Consider the following 11,683-nt stretch of genomic DNA (forward strand, 5'->3'; position numbering starts at 1 on the left):
ACCGTGGAGGAGCCAAGCTGAGTGACCATGATACTTTGAAGATTTAAGAAACAGAGAGAGGATGAGTCTGAGGAGCAAAACAGAGATAAGGGATGATGAAGGGGGGGCTGAGTGGGAATGAGTGAAGCCAAAAATGAAAGAAATGAAGTGAGAGAACAGGGATCAAAGATGACTGTAGGAGGAGGAATAGAGGGGAGAAAAAGAAGATGGATGGAAAGCTGCAGGAAGGAGAAGGGGGTCGGTGTTTCTCAGCCCACATCTCAGGCTCTCTCTACTCCTCTGACAGGCATAAACACCTGCTCCCCTGACGCTTTGTGCCATCGAGTCGTTCCGCTGAAACCGGTTATGATGATGACGCACAAGGTGTGTAAACGGGCGCGTGAGTGTGTGTGCATGTTTTTATTTATGGATGTACGCTGGGACATGAGCGGAACATACAGTTTGTAATCATCATAATGCAAACATCAATAGCTCGTGGCATTCCTTCCTTCTGTTAAAAAAGTACATAATTTGGTGCTGAGACATTTGTTGAGCTGTTGTCAGGATTTAAAACAGGCTGTGATTCCTCTGTGATCAGATGAGGGATTTGCTCTTCTGTTCTTTAATTGAATTTGAATTTAATTAAAGGTTATGCTGTAAAGGCTGCCCAGCTGCGTGCATGTACCTCCAGATTATTCCTTGTAATTCAGTGACAATTAACAAAAAACAGACTTCTGCAAATAAACCTAAAGCCCCAAAGGCCTGACGCTACTCTAGAGGCTTAACGTTCATTACATGTAACAATGTGAAACTCCTGGAGGGATGAAATATATTAAGCTAATGGGTTTTCATCTTTATCTGTAGTGATGCTAAAAATATTGATGTTGTCCCTTAAAATGCAGCCAGAGGAAAGGTTACAGGGTCACAGAAAACAAGAGTCTACCACTTTGGGGTATTGTACGTGCTCATCCAATTTCATGGTAATCTGATTTTACTTTGAAAGATGTCGGTGTGAGCTGACTTTTTTTCCCCTGAGGTCAAAGTAAGCTCACTGAGTATCTACAATTATGTGGAGGATCCAGATGCTCTAATTAGAATATTTCTGCCAAAAAACCCGCCAAATTCTAAACATTAAAAGAAAATTTGTAATTTGTTACAAATGTTCTCAATAATTAGGAAAAAATTGCTTTTTTAGTCCCAGGAAACAACTTGATATTAAATTATTTAAAAAATAGACCAGTAAAATATTTTTTATTTTATATACCATACAGAGAATAAAAGATGGAAATAACCAGGATGATGTCACCCATTGGTTAGTGAAGACGATTATGAAGCATGGTGATCATTCAGTTAGCATTAGCTAAGAAGTTAGCTAAAAATATCACAAGCCAACCAACATGAGTAACGCTAACAGCAAACATAATCTAATAAGATATTTATTATTTTGAAGAAATTAATAAAGAAAGCACTGAAAATGCTTACCAGATTAGTGGGGAAAGACCTAGATTATCGAATCATGTGGCCGCCTGCACATGCTGAACTAGCTTTTATAAAAACAAACCCAGCTTCTAAAGTGACACTCATAAAGATTTGGCTAATAGTAATATTACCATCAACAACATAAACTATTGTTTTAACAGTCAGGCAGTTGCTGCTCCCATCACTCTGTAATGTGATTTTATGTGAATGGCATCAGTGTGGAATAGTAGGACCCAGTGAGAGTAGTTGACTAAGCATTCGGAGGTCTCCTGACTCCAAAGCACTCTCAGCATTATTTCAGACTGATCATCTGTCAAAAAGTGCAGAGTAAAGTCTGTAAATATGGATTCTAAGTGCTAGGCTTACTGACAAACACGATGCATTTCCTGTGAACTCCTGTGAATAAAACTCGATGTAAAGTGAAGCTCCAAAGATGGAAATGTTTGCATTAGTAGTAACTTCATGCAGCCACATCTGTAATACTGCAAATGTTGCTGTGCTTTGGCTCAATTGCTCTGTGTGGTTTTATTTATCAATAGTTAGTGATTGTTTTATTTATTTAAATGAAATAAAAGTGAGAGAGAGAAAGAGAGAGAGAGAGAGAGAGAGAGATGGCTACTTGAAGTGCTGACAGCGTTCAAAGTCCTCGCTGCTGCTTTCGTTCTGGATCGTGTGAGCTGCCTCGTGGAGCCTTTACTTAATTCATATACTTCACGGTGAGCACTGAACCAGCCTGGTGAAGCTCCACACCATCTAATGTAACGACTTCTCTGTCAGCTTTCTTTGTAGTTTTCCTTTAAGATTAACCCCAAAAAACTGGCACTGCAGAGGGCAAAGAGAGGTGGAGGAAATGGAGCAAAGCCATAGTGGAATCAATCTCATCAAAGATGAGAGATTTCACGGTAGATTTGGGTAATATCTTAAACTGCATTTACATTTTTGGCAAGAAGGAAAGGAAAAAGCAGGCAGTGCTAATTGACAAAACAGAAAAGTAATATAGAGACAGTCTTGTGGAGCAAAAACACTTGCAAAAAGTTTTTTTTCTTTTTTGTAATTATGCAAAAATTTTAACTAAATGTCCCGACTGAATGAACAGCCAGCAAATATGCACGTCTCCTCAGAGTCCTGCTGCAAGTGTGGAAAAACAGCAGTTCCACCCTAGACCTGTTATGCAAACTAACTGTTACTGGGTTCACTCTCCACTTCATGCTGCATGCGCAAACATGATCCCTGTATGTATGCTTCACAGCTGCATGCATAATTATGCCTGGGTGGACACATACAGGGGTTTTGGGGAGTTTTGAATGTCTTTGAAAGCACTAACCAGTGCTCGATTTCTTTCCGTCTGCATGCATTTATGTGATGCACACGACAGAACATAAGTGAGTTGGGAGGGCCACAGATGAAGGAGCCATCCATAAGTAAAAGACGGAGGAAGAGTTGAGCTGCGCTGCTCATGAAAAGATGAATGCTGTGCAGCTTTTGGCATGTTTATCAGTAAGTCTCAGAGGGAAGAGGATGCTTGCTTGATTGATGGCTGCTCAGTTTCTAATTACTCTGACGTGGTTGGACTCCTGTTAATCCTGTCAAAACTCCAAATCTGACTCTCAATACTGCCTGCTGCATTGCCACTGAGGAGGTGAAAGGACATAAATAAGTTGATGCCTTCGGTTGCTTTACTAACAGAAAGACTCTTCCTGCTCCTTCCTCCTCTCCTAATGGATTTGAGAGGCTTTGTGCATTTCTGTGGGCGTGTAAATGGATGTGATCGGCAGTTGCCGCATTTAACAGTGGCTAATGATGATGGATAAAGATGCTGATTACAGTGGCTACACGTCTTGGGTCTGTCCCTGTCTTCTTTCACCACAGCCTCTGAGGTTTTTTTCCTCACACCAGTGTGTCAAAGCGGCATGATAATTATCCTCCCCTCACTGTCTCTCCATGTCAGTTGAATGCTGCCTTTACTGTTAATTTGACACCATTTTGAGGTTAAGGAGTCGTGTGTGATGAGGAAATGAGTTCTGTTTCAAGTCGTCAAGATGTAATAACGCAGTGGTTTTTCAGCTCCTTTTGATTAGGCCATACCATTTCACAATCCCTTTAGTGACACACTTACACCTGAAAAAAGGGCACATTACAAGGGCTCAACTGCAGTCTGGGCACTTTCTACAAGGGTAAAGGAGGTGTTTGACATAATTTATGCTCACTAAAAGTTCATTTGCTGGGTCTCTCATCACTGGGAAATCAGGTGCAGGGATTTATTCATACACGGCAACATACGAGACAAAAGCAGCTTGAGTCACTATTTGGTATGACCACTTTTATTCTTCAACACAGTGTGAACTCTCTAAGGCAGCTTTCTTTTAATTTCCTGAAGTAATCTTCAGAAAAGTTCTCCAGGCTTCTTGAAGGACATTCAAAGCTCTTCTTTGCATGCTGGCTGTCTTTTGTTCTGTTCTCTGTAAAGATGATTCCACACGGCTTCAATAATGTTGAGGTTCAGGCTCCGGGGATGCCAGTCCTTGACTGATAGTGCTCCATTGTGTGTTTTTCGATCCAGGTATGCTTTTACTGTACTGACAGTGTTTTTTTGTTCTCAGTTGTCCTTGTCCTTTTTCTTTTGTTCTCCATTTGTTCACTTTCCTCAAATCAAAATAAGGACACACTACACATCATGTCAAGATATGCCAAGTTTTCAGCTAATATATTTTTGGAAATCATCTTTTTTATCCAAAAATACCATTATATGTCTGTGAAACTGTGTTATCTTTGGCATTTTTGTAGATTCAAGTAAAGAAATGGGAACCAATTAATAATTTTTGTGACAGGCTGCTTGTAATAAAGCGCCTATTGTTATGTGGAGACACACCACTGACTTTTTGTCCTTGTTAAGTGGCTAAACAAATAAACAAATAAACAAAAAAACATTCCTTTAGGTAAAGGTCGGGATTGAAAACAAGCAACAAAAAAAAAAAAGTAGCCAGTGTCCAACAGAAAAATCTGAAAGACCTTCAAAAAGCCTGGAAAACTATCGCTCAAGACCACTTTTGAAACATTAGAACAAGTCTGGCTGACAGTATAAACAAATGAGAGGTGGCTCAAAGATTAGCGCTAAGCATCAAGTTTTGTAAAAACACATACTGGGGGGAAGTTTGGACTGTATTAAACCTAATCACGATGCTTTTTCATTTTTCACACTGTCATAGCCTAAGGCTACGTTCACACTGTCATAGCCTAAGGCTACGTTCACACTGCAGGCGAAAGCGCATCAAATCCGATTTTTTTGACCCTATGCGACCCATATCCGATCATGCTATGACAGTGTGAACGGCGCAAATCCGATATTTTCAAATCCGATCTGGGTCACTTTCGTATGTGGTACTGAATCCGATACATATCCGATGTTTTAGAAAGCGACTGCTGTTTGAACGGTCATGTCGCATTAAATCCGTCTTTTACGTCACCGACACAAGACTGAAGCCAATTATCAGCGCCGGAGAAGCACCCGATACGACATCGCGAACGCTTCCTGGCCATCCAGCGTAGATGTCAGTGAAACTGTTGGGAAGACAACGTAAACATTTTATTTGTACTGTATAATCTGCAGATTCTGACAGAAATCTGCAGCTATCCTTTGAAGCACCGCTCCTCTCTTAAACAGCAATAAGGATCATTATTAGGTTATTTACATTATTATGTAAATAACAAAACAACTTAAAGCAAAAATTGGGAAACGTGAAGTCCGAAGTCTTTATATTAAGGGCCATCAGTCAAACAATACTGTTGCTCTGGGTCTAAACAGAGCGCGTTGTGTGTGACATCTTCTTTTGCGCATGCGGGCCGCTTTAGTATGGCAAGCCATTAGTGCCAAAATTCGCCACTTTCCTAACCCGTTTGGTTAAGAAATGGCGTAAAAAACGCCGTTTAATTTTTCAAAACGCCGAAAAAAACGGCGTTCTGTTCCGACAAACGCCGCTTTTTCCGCCGCTCGGATGGCGCCCTGAACGCACCATCCGAGTGACGTAAAAAGCGGCGTTCAAAGACAGACGGAAACGCCGTTTTTTACGCTACTCGGCACAAAACGCCGTTTTTATGCATCTTTGAACGGCGTTTTTTACGGCGTTCTCTGCCAGCTGTAACGGCGTTTAAAACGGCGTTTTATTGAAATTATGCAGGGCACTCCCCATGGTTCCCTCATCCAATTACTTTCAACTCATTTCACCCAATCAAAGAAGAGGAAGTGCAGACCACACTAATGCATCACCGATTCACCTTGCTGCTAAGTGATTGCCTATTCAGTACCAGTGCTTGTCACAGTATTCACTTGTATTATAATCCCACTATGCATTTTGATGTGTTTAAGGCATGATCGAGCAAACAAACGACAGAATACTTTTTCTGAAACCTTAACTGTGTTACCTGTTATGGCAGCTAACAGGTAATGAGCAGAGCTAGCTCTGCTCATTTCTGAGCTTCTTTCTTATTTTCCTCTTTACTTCTCTTAACCTTTAACTTATGTTTTAGCAATCAGATCCTGCCATCTTGCATTACCGCTTCGTGCTAGTTATGTTGACTTTTCTCTTCTTTTGTCTCCACTTTTTTCACCCGTGTTTGGACACTCGGCGCATGGCTCCTTTGTTTACATTAGGGATCAGCTGTTAGCGCTGCGCCCTGCAGCTGCGCTACCGGCAGACAGACCCTACATCCCCAGTGAGGGAAGAAACGGGGGTGATGTCTCCCGAGGACACCTCACACACCATCTCTCCTTCCTGTAATCACTTTAAATGTGAGATCGCTCCCTGATATGATTGAGGAGCTAATGACGCTAACCCGGTCACAGTGGCAGTATCCCGGCACTCCCTCTGTGAGTAGGCTGCCCGGCTTCCAGCTGCTGCGGGCGGACAAGACGAGAGACAGCGGTGAGAGGAAAGGAGGGGGGCTGGCAGTGTTTGTTAAAGACGGTTGTGGTATCTCTGGGCACATCGCTGTGAAAGAACAACTCTGCAACACAGACATTGCGCTATTAGCCGTTAGCATCCGTGGAGGTAGCCTGTGACTCTCTGTGGTCCGCAGACTGCAAACGCAATCTCCGAGAGCTCTTCTTCTAATATCAGGGGACTTTAATCATGTCTCGCTGGACTCCACACTGCCCACCTTCACCCAGTATGTGACCTGCCCCCACCGTAGGCAATAAAACATTGTACTTAATGTATGCCAATGAAAAAGTGGCATACAGTTCATCACCTCCCCCTGCCCAGGGAAGATCCGATCGTAACCGAGTGCGTCTTGTCCCTGTGTGTGCAGCCCTTACTGTGCAGGGAGCCACTAATCACCCACGCAGTGCAGAGATGGTCCGCGGAGGGCATATAAATAAATAATAAAAGCAAGTAAATGACAGTATGCTCTTTCTGAAACAAACGGAGACCTTAACTTTTATCAAAATACCGTTTTACTCAGTTTAAAGTAATACCACTTTTTTCTTTTCGAAATAAGTGGAGACATTAACTTTGATCAAAATTCTTTCCCCCGCCATCTCCCTCCTAAGTGGTTAAACTGTCACACTGCTAGACTGCAACTGCACTCTTTGGTATCAACTTCTGTAATCCTGTAATTTCTGTGTAAAAGAATTAGATTGTGTATTATATTGTTAGTTTATACACCTGTGTGCGTGTGTATTTATGTATGTCCATACACATATATGGATTGTGTTTTACTGTTTTGTGCTTGAAAGACGCCCTCAAATGGAACCAAATTCCTTGTATGTGTTTGCGCATATACTTTTCCAATAAATGCGATTCTGATTGAGATATTTCCCTCTGTATGGCACACACGAGTAAATTAAGTAGAAAAAATGTCATGTGTATAGCCTCTTTTAAAATTGTTTTTAGGCTTGTAGAGATGACAGTAGGCAAGCAGACAAGTTTCCTGAGGTTGGGCTGAATGAACCTATAACACAGAGATAAACCTAAACAAGCAGAAGGAACTTTAGCTAAATATATTTTCACGTACAGCCAAATGACTGTAATAAAGTAGGTAAGCCGTGACCATAGAAAAAGCAAAGATCAATTCAAAGATCTTATGAATGATGCCTTAAAAGGATCCCTGGGATTTGGAAAGGTGTAGCTGCATACATGAACTGATGCTGGGAAGCTGTGGTTAAAACATGTGGGCTTTTGGGATGAAGTTCTTATTGTAAATGTTCTTAAAGGGGATTGCTCCTGGCACTCAGGCTTCTTAAAGATTTTACATTTTAAAAGTGTTTTTACAAATGACTGTTCATTGTGTATATAGTTATATTTATAGTCCAGTTAAGACAACTAGGGTATTCATGCATCAAGCTATGCAAAATAAGTGGTGTTCAGAAAGTTTCCAGGAAATAGTTCAAATGACAATTCATCTAGAAATATTCTTTTGAAATATTGTTGTTTATGTTCAATTATAGTACACTGCATAGAGTGGTTTTTGTTTTTTATTTTCAAGATGTACAAGAGATGCCAGACAAACTTTGAACTAAAAGACACTGACTTTTGTAAAATAAAATATTGTAATGTCAGTTCTCATGGTGTCTTGTCTATTTAAAAATTAAATTTGAGGCTTACCTGTTACTGTCAAATACTGGTATTGGGTTCCATTGACGAGGGCTATGTAGTACAATTATGTGCTTAAGTCAAGGTAAAAGGTTAAATGAATTTACCCTCATCTGTTCTCAAACCAAGAACTGAAGAATCAATCTCAACTCAGAATTAAAAGTTACGAATTAATTTTACTGGTTTCGAGAACAAAGCAGTTTTAACAAACTGACTTTAAGCTCCGGCGTTAACTCTGAGATTGACACCTGGCCTTTCACTATAACCTGGTTAAAAATCAATTATGTAATTGTGGTAGAATTATGTAAGAGGCTGTAAAGCTTTTTTGTAAAAAAAAAAAAGAATCACGTCAAGATAATGAACACTGGTATTAAAATTATATTTTATACATAAGGCAATAACTGTAATTACCAAAGTAAAGAAAATGATTTGTTAGACTCAGTTTGTTGGTGAACGATGCTTAAGTGTGTAGCAATTTGGACAGTATATCCAGTGATTGCTTTGCTTTTTCTATGGTCACGGCTTACCTACTTTATTACAGTCATTTGGCTGTACGTGAAAATATATTTAGCTAAAGTTCCTTCTGCTTGTTTAGGTTTATCTCTGTGTTATAGGTTCATTCAGCCCAACCTCAGGAAACTTGTCTGCTTGCCTACTGTCATCTCTACAAGCCTAAAAACAATTTTAAAAGAGGCTATACACATGACATTTTTTCTACTTAATTTACTCGTGTGTGCCATACAGAGGGAAATATCTCAATCAGAATCGCATTTATTGGAAAAGTATATGCGCAAACACATACAAGGAATTTGGTTCCATTTGAGGGCGTCTTTCAAGCACAAAACAGTAAAACACAATCCATATATGTGTATGGACATACATAAATACACACGCACACAGGTGTATAAACTAACAATATAATACACAATCTAATTCTTTTACACAGAAATTACAGGATTACAGAAGTTGATACCAAAGAGTGCAGTTGCAGTCTAGCAGTGTGACAGTTTAACCACTTAGGAGGGAGATGGCGGGGGAAAGAATTTTGATCAAAGTTAATGTCTCCACTTATTTCGAAAAGAAAAAAGTGGTATTACTTTAAACTGAGTAAAACGGTATTTTGATAAAAGTTAAGGTCTCCGTTTGTTTCAGAAAGAGCATACTGTCATTTACTTGCTTTTATTATTTATTTATATGCCCTCCGCGGACCATCTCTGCACTGCGTGGGTGATTAGTGGCTCCCTGCACAGTAAGGGCTGCACACACAGGGACAAGACGCACTCGGTTACGATCGGATCTTCCCTGGGCAGGGGGAGGTGATGAACTGTATGCCACTTTTTCATTGGCATACATTAAGTACAATGTTTTATTGCCTACGGTGGGGGCAGGTCACATACTGGGTGAAGGTGGGCAGTGTGGAGTCCAGCGAGACATGATTAAAGTCCCCTGATATTAGAAGAAGAGCTCTCGGAGATTGCGTTTGCAGTCTGCGGACCACAGAGAGTCACAGGCTACCTCCACGGATGCTAACGGCTAATAGCGCAATGTCTGTGTTGCAGAGTTGTTCTTTCACAGCGATGTGCCCAGAGATACCACAACCGTCTTTAACAAACACTGCCAGCCCCCCTCCTTTCCTCTCACCGCTGTCTCTCGTCTTGTCCGCCCGCAGCAGCTGGAAGCCGGGCAGCCTACTCACAGAGGGAGTGCCGGGATACTGCCACTGTGACCGGGTTAGCGTCATTAGCTCCTCAATCATATCAGGGAGCGATCTCACATTTAAAGTGATTACAGGAAGGAGAGATGGTGTGTGAGGTGTCCTCGGGAGACATCACCCCCGTTTCTTCCCTCACTGGGGATGTAGGGTCTGTCTGCCGGTAGCGCAGCTGCAGGGCGCAGCGCTAACAGCTGATCCCTAATGTAAACAAAGGAGCCATGCGCCGAGTGTCCAAACACGGGTGAAAAAAGTGGAGACAAAAGAAGAGAAAAGTCAACATAACTAGCACGAAGCGGTAATGCAAGATGGCAGGATCTGATTGCTAAAACATAAGTTAAAGGTTAAGAGAAGTAAAGAGGAAAATAAGAAAGAAGCTCAGAAATGAGCAGAGCTAGCTCTGCTCATTACCTGTTAGCTGCCATAACAGGTAACACAGTTAAGGTTTCAGAAAAAGTATTCTGTCGTTTGTTTGCTCGATCATGCCTTAAACACATCAAAATGCATAGTGGGATTATAATACAAGTGAATACTGTGACAAGCACTGGTACTGAATAGGCAATCACTTAGCAGCAAGGTGAATCGGTGATGCATTAGTGTGGTCTGCACTTCCTCTTCTTTGATTGGGTGAAATGAGTTGAAAGTAATTGGATGAGGGAACCATGGGGAGTGCCCTGCATAATTTCAATAAAACGCCGTTTTAAACGCCGTTACAGCTGGCAGAGAACGCCGTAAAAAACGCCGTTCAAAGATGCATAAAAACGGCGTTTTGTGCCGAGTAGCGTAAAAAACGGCGTTTCCGTCTGTCTTTGAACGCCGCTTTTTACGTCACTCGGATGGTGCGTTCAGGGCGCCATCCGAGCGGCGGAAAAAGCGGCGTTTGTCGGAACAGAACGCCGTTTTTTTCGGCGTTTTGAAAAATTAAACGGCGTTTTTTACGCCATTTCTTAACCAAACGGGTTAGGAAAGTGGCGATTTATGGCTCTAACGGCTTGCCATAGGCGTTCACACTAGAGCGCGTTTGCTGTTGCATTTTATTTGTAGTGTGAACGAGCAGTAAAAAAAATCGGATTTGATCAAAAAATCGGAATTGAGCATTAAGACCTGCAGTGTGAACGTAGCCATAGTGTCCTGCTAGCATCACAAATCAAATCAAAATCAAAATCAAATCACTTTTATTGTCACATCACATGTGCAGGTACATTGGTACAGCACATGTGAGTGAAATTCTTGTGTGCGAGCTTCACAAGCAACAGAGTTGTGCAAAATACAATAATGTAAACAAGCAAAATACAAGAATGGCTACATCTGAAAAAATAAATATATGTACAATATATAATAGTATATGCATTTCTGGATGTGTATACTAAATATTTTTTCTACGTGTGTGTGTGTGTGTGTGTGTGTGTGTGTGTGTGTGTGTGTGTGTGTGTACACATATTTTACAAATTAAATAGAGTAAACAATAAATAAAATATATAAAAATATACAAAGTTGAGACATGTGCAAAACAGTGGCATTACTGTACAGTATGGAGTGCATAATAAATGGTAAATGGCCTGTATTTATATAGCTCTTTACTAGTCCCTAAGGACCCCAAAGCGCTTTACATATCCAGTCATCCACCCATTCACACACACATTCACACACTGGTGATGGCAAGCTACATTGTAGCCACAGCCACCCTGGGGCACACTGACAGAGGCGAGGCTGCCGGACACTGGCGCCACCGGGCCCTCTGACCACCACCAGTAGGCAACGGGTGAAGTGTCTTGCCCAAGGACACAACGACCGAGACTGTCCAAGCCGGGGCTCGAACCGGCAACCTTCCGATTACAAGGCGAACTCCCAACTCTTGAGCCACGATCGCCCATAATGTTAAAGTTCCAGTAGTGAAGCTGAGGTGTCTATGAAGTGTTCAGCAGTC

General features: G+C 41.4%; 2 long non-coding RNA genes across 2 annotated transcripts; one reads left to right on the forward strand and one right to left on the reverse strand.

The window, feature by feature from the left end:
• Window positions 1-5,451: 5,451 nt before the first annotated feature.
• Window positions 5,452-7,263, forward strand: LOC146701938 (uncharacterized). Its single transcript, XR_014922397.1, has 2 exons — window positions 5,452-5,896; window positions 6,107-7,263. It is a non-coding gene; the product is annotated as an uncharacterized LOC146701938 (long non-coding RNA).
• Window positions 7,264-8,800: 1,537 nt separating this feature from the next.
• LOC146701939 (uncharacterized) lies at window positions 8,801-10,598 on the reverse strand. The gene is made up of 2 exons (XR_014922398.1): window positions 10,168-10,598; window positions 8,801-9,957 (listed from the first exon to the last, which is right to left on the reverse strand). It is a non-coding gene; the product is annotated as an uncharacterized LOC146701939 (long non-coding RNA).
• Window positions 10,599-11,683: the final 1,085 nt, after the last annotated feature.

The sequence above is a fragment of the Copadichromis virginalis genome, linkage group LG9 (assembly GCF_057382275.1).
Source record: "Copadichromis virginalis isolate Kocher_CV1m ecotype Utaka linkage group LG9, C_Virginalis_male_GT1.1, whole genome shotgun sequence".
Lineage (NCBI taxonomy): Eukaryota > Metazoa > Chordata > Actinopteri > Cichliformes > Cichlidae > Copadichromis > Copadichromis virginalis.